This window comes from Ostrinia nubilalis, chromosome 19, assembly GCF_963855985.1.
Source record: "Ostrinia nubilalis chromosome 19, ilOstNubi1.1, whole genome shotgun sequence".
In the NCBI taxonomy this organism is placed as follows: Eukaryota; Metazoa; Arthropoda; class Insecta; order Lepidoptera; family Crambidae; genus Ostrinia; species Ostrinia nubilalis.
The window spans coordinates 6,271,184-6,277,033 of record NC_087106.1 but is presented as its reverse complement, the minus strand read 5'-3'; positions in this window follow the sequence as shown (position 1 = coordinate 6,277,033).

Below are 5,850 nucleotides of genomic sequence, written 5' to 3'. Positions count from 1 at the left end.
TAGTTTTGCCATAATCCCTACGCTTGGCAGGCGGGTTCGAGATCGCAGTTTAAATGATTGATGTTTTTCAGAGAGCGCTGCAGCCCGTTCTTTGTTTGATGTGTAGTCCCTAAGTCGCCTCTTACGACACCCGCGGGAAGAGTAGGAGTTGGTGACAAAATGTATTGGTATAATTTACTTTATCTTGCTAAATCAAAAGTCAAGCCAAATCTCTGTAAGCTCTACGAAAGCTTCCATTAAGCTCTAGACAGCTCAATAAAAAGTCACGACAGCAATGTCAATGTAACCGATAAATATTAGACGTAAATGCTAAGTGTGGTTATATTATTTGTTTGTGGGTAGATGAATTATTTAAGCGGCACACGCGCGTCCGCAAATTGAGAGTGAGTGCCGGATGCGAGCTGTGATCATATTAACTCGCGAGCTATAGTCCCACCGGTACGGCGTGGCAATCGAGGCAAATTTTGAAATAACTTTTTTTAAAATAATTTTAGTATTATTGCACAAATTAAAGAACAGCTAGCTAACATAGATATGCTTGTGATGGGAGTAGGTTCAACTCAATAGTCCAGGTGTGATGGGATTCCAACTAGCGAATCAAACTAATGATACGGTAGACCGTTGAGGTTGAGGCAAATTACCTCACAACGTCAAATATTTGAAATTCGTGATCGCTGTGAAACAATAAAAAGAAAGTATGATATTTCACGTCATCGGTTCACCAGTAGATTAGGCCTCGGCAGCGGCCATCGCTATTAAGATTGAAAAAAAATAAAGCTCTATGGTAGAGCATTCAACCGCTAAAGAAAAGTTAGATGGTAGGTAACATGTTCTTGAACTAACTAAATTGTGACGATAGCGTGCCAGCGTAGCGTGGATATTGTTTAACACGTTGAGTGCGAAACCAGGTCTATAGACCTTGTGTACGTCTCGCTTACCGTGCGGCTAAGAAAATTATAGTCTTCCTTGTCGTGCGAAAGGCATAACTTCAATTGGGTCCGGTGTAGGAAAGTGATGAATATATATCTATGATGTATTCTTAAAATAGAATCCAATGATGTACCTACCTTAATACCAGGTTTTTAGACCTGGTACCGCACGGAAGTAATAAAATGTCTTCACAATGCGAAACCAGGTTGAAGCACCTTGTACCCTGCGCACCTGGTACCGCACCCCACGCTAGCTTCGTGCAGCCAGTGTTGCCTCGCATTCGTAAGAAACGCACATGTCGACATGGCGTCTAGAGAAACAAACAAAATCAAAACTGCAAATTGATTTTAATTTAATTTGCTACACGATTTATTGCTAATTTAAATAATGTTTTTCGTGACAAACATTTGAAGTTGTAACTAAATGTTGTTAAATAATATGTTTTCTTTAAATATAGCTTATTTAAGTATTTATGCACGTATGTCTTATTTGTAAAATATTTAGACTAAATTATTAAAACATCTTAGTTTGTTACTTTTTAAAATTTTTATTAAAACTTAGTTTAAACTATCGATATTTGTTTTTCACATCCCTAGAATACCCACCAGACTTCCCTACTTCAGTGCGGCACAGGGTGCATAAGCCTTGTATTTTGAATATAGCTATATTTTTTATACTAAACAAGTTATTCACGAACGCCTTCAGGTGTATGTCTATAAATGCATTATTATTAATATTCAAAGAAAAAAAACACAATATCTATTAACATGAAGCCAAAAATAAAATTAATATATCTTAAATATTACAAGGTCTTTAAGCCTTGTGCCGCCACAATGTAAGTTTTAATACCAGGTTTACTGACCTTGTACCGAAGGAATGGAAAGTATTAGAAAGTTACTGCCGCAGCAAAGGTGTTAATGAACAATTCATCATTAAAAACAAGAACGTAAAAAAACGTCATGTTAAAAAAAACAACACAACTGCCAAGTCACATTGGTCGGAGTATAGGTTCTCAGTCTGGGGTGGCATTTTGTTTAGTTTTGAATAACGAACGAAGACGTATATGATAACGGCCCACGTGACTCTTTTGGCACTCCGAGGAGGTTTCAGTCAAGGTTGGCCATTTGTCTACAGCGCGACAAACATATTGACCTAGTAGGTGGGGCTTAATGTGTACTCCAGTCATGTTAGATAGATACATTATGAAGGTAGAATTTAATTAATGATATTAGTTTTTTTTTAATTTTGTTAACTATGTAACATGCAATTGTACGTCTCCGTAGTCATCTGGTGCGTTGAATTCTGTCAATCCCGTGGTCCTGGGCTCGAGCCTAAGTGACGAGGTCACTATTTGTATTGGCCTTGTAAGCCTTACAAAACCTTTGAACACTCAGTCCAACACCGATGATACCTTATAAAGTCAAAACCAAAAGATTTAACAATCTCTATATTCTATTTAATTATCTTAAATCTTGTTATTAACCTTTGATCGTTTAAAGTATTAACACAACCCAATTCTTACATTATTTCATATTGAATAAGTATAACATACTACCTACATAATTATGTAAATGTCTTCATAAGGACAGGATCCTACTCCCTCTTAGAATGTAAATTTTATGCGCCATTGGGCTGTATCGCAATGACCTAGATACAAATTAAAAACTTATCCTGTACAAGAATAGACCTATCAATTAGTAAGGGCAAATTAATTAAGAACAAAGTGAGGTTGGACTAAATTGAGTCGGAGTACTTTTAAAATAAAAAGAACTTAAGGTTGCATAATTTGTGAACTGATTTTTGTGACATTTAACTTTGAATATCTTGAGCTTTTATGAGACCTTTGATACATTGTAAAATGCCAGAATGAATGTTTAATACCAGCTTCATTCATTCTGAGAAACCCTTAAATTGATTGGCCTCTAACAACATCTAAGAAAAAAAAGAACATTGCTCCTTTACCCGACTGCGCCAGAAGGAGGGTTATTTTTATTTTTTTCATCGTCACCAACCTCTACAAGGCATCTGTTGAAAAATCTTTACACTATTTCTCTTGCAAAAGCTCTACTTTCGCAAAATTAGAAAGCTCTTGCAATAAAAAGCACAAACTCTACCATCGCTGCTTTTTATAGCATTACCCCGCCATCTACCGAGACTGAATCGTATCAAATCAAAGTGAAACAAGCGACGGAAAGTACACTGTAGCGACATCTGTGTAAGGGTGGGTAAATCAAGTTATACAGGGGGTTGTATGTAAATTCGGGTTATTGCATTCAACAGATGGCAGCATAAGGTGAGTTCGAAGGGATGAGAAGGGTATTTTTTCTCTGACTCGAGTGGTTGGATTTGGTATACGATTTGGTAATTTTACCGACCTATTCTAATTGCCAAATCTTTACAGGATGATGCCCTTCAATTTTTTTTCCAAATAATTGAACTATTTGCTTGGGCAGAAAGTTTGCGCTGAACGTTTTTTATTTATTCACTACAACAATAAAGTTATATTTGTTGGTGACTGACTAGATAATATATTTCTTTGTAACACCTATTTGCACAAAATGCAATAAATGAATATGAATTTAATAAGAAAAAATAAAAATCACACAAGTAAGGTATCTTTTATTACTGCTCGATTTACCACTCTTTTTACTGAAAAGAATACATGTAGAAACCCATAAGTAAGTAAAGTACTTATTCAATCTACTACAGTTCGACTGGCACTTATAGCGCTTTTTCCGTCCTATCTATCTTTTGCGAAGTAGAGACTATTCATATTATTATGCAAGTCAAAACCACATTTGCGGAACCTTCGCCGTTTTATGCCGCAGAAAATATTATGTATAAGCCTTGTTCAACAAATTTGCATTATAATTGCACCTGGAGGAAGTCCAGCCAGTGGCTGCGAGCCATTGTGCCATTATGCGCCGTGTGCAGATCCCAGATAATGCAGTGTTGTGGGAAAATGACGCTACATAAAGCGTGAAGATGAGGATAATGTGGGTACTGTGAAATCACATCTAAATTTACATGTTTTGTTGCAAAGTAGCATAAACATACTCATAAGATATTGTGCAAAAATCATTTTGCAACCTTATTGACGGCTGACTTTTTCGTGTTGCTGTGCTATCATGGATGTGTGGAAATGTGTCGTTGTGGAGATCTTTGGGGGATTGGCCCTTTGCCCTGCAATGGACGTCATTTGGCTGAACGAGACGACGAGCAAACGAATTTTATTCAAAATCTTCTCAAAGAAAGTTAATCGTTAAATTTCATCGTTTAGTTTATGCAGTATCTCAGATACTGGTATTAATATAACTAAGTATTTGGGCATAAGCTATCGAGCAACTGAACTGGGCACTGAGCCGAGCAGGAATAGGTATTGTTCTTGCAACTCACGAAGGCGAGCGATCTTTACTTGTGTGTGTACGTGTAGTACATGCACATAACGAACGATAGTGTAATATCATGTAATGTCAGTCAAAATTTTGAGAAACGAACAGTAGAGAGCCACCACACGTGACCACACAATGTAAAGCTCACTCGCCTGCGTGAATGGCAACACCTATAACACCTATAATTATGTAACATGATTACTTGATACACATGGGGGCCTAGACAAACATTCGTGACAGTTTTAATTAGTTACATCATCACTTCACGGAGCGAAATAACTAAATAAAAAATGTCTATAGTATCAGACATTATAGTAGCACTATTCACATAATGGTAGTTATCACCACTAGTCAATTGACACACTTTTAGTGGCTCCCAAACATCACGTCTGATCATTTCGCGCTACAGTCACACCAGTACTGTACTAGAAGCTCTAGCAGCTTATGTACGACCTGTTTTTCTTTTTCATTTATTCAGGACACGTGTGTATTTCTGCATTTTCAACGCAATAAACCCTAACTTATTCCACAAACACATCGTGAGACAAAACCTCAGCAATGCAGGTTGTCGCTCATTTGGATCCATCTGCCCATGGTAAAGGGACGCCATTAGAGCGTGGTAATGGGCTTACACACTCATACCGCCACTCTTTGGGATAATGACAACCAAAGGGTTGCTCTGTTACGGTTTAAACTCGTGTATAATCTCGTGTGAGCACTCATCTGAGATTTGAGGTGCATTTCGTAATACGAACGTTTCAAAGCGATCTGTGGTACCGGGTCCCTTTTAAGTTACGTTTCATGGTCTGTTGTTTTGTTGATGAGTGTTATTAGTTAAAGCTCTCGTTAGGTATTGAGCATATAATGTAGAAGACTGATTATAGCATGTTTTATACAGGGCAATGCAATGAGATTTTTGGTAACTATTCACTCATATTCTGAAAGTTAAAAGCTATTTGATTAAAAACAGTAAAAAATGCATACACCCGTATTCACAAACATTACATTCACAGTGCGCGTGGACGCATAGAGTGACACCCGAACCAATCACAGAGCTCTATTCAACGCTGTGCGTTCGATTTGCTGCATCATTTATGAATACGGGTGTTAGTGGCTTAATTTAGAAGTAGTTGTCGCCCTGCTGAAATACAATTCTGTATCTACTACCATAAAACTATTCTCCAATGCCCTATAATATAATATTTTTGAGGCATGTAAAAACAAAAAAGTAACACAAAAGTAGACATACAATATTTTTACACTTGCATACATTTCATACCAAAGGACAACTTAAGAAGATATTTACAACTAGCGGCCGCCCGTGACTTCGTACCCGTGGATCCCGTTTTACCTCCCTAGGGGTGGAGTTTTCGTAAAATCCGTTCTTAGTGAGCACCTACGTTCTAAAAGGAAATTCGAGACTCCTAGCACTTGTAGTTTCTGAGATTTCGTGATGAGTAAATCAGTCAATCAGTGACCTTTCACTTTTTAACCGACTTCAAAAAAGGAGGAGGTTATATGTTCGACT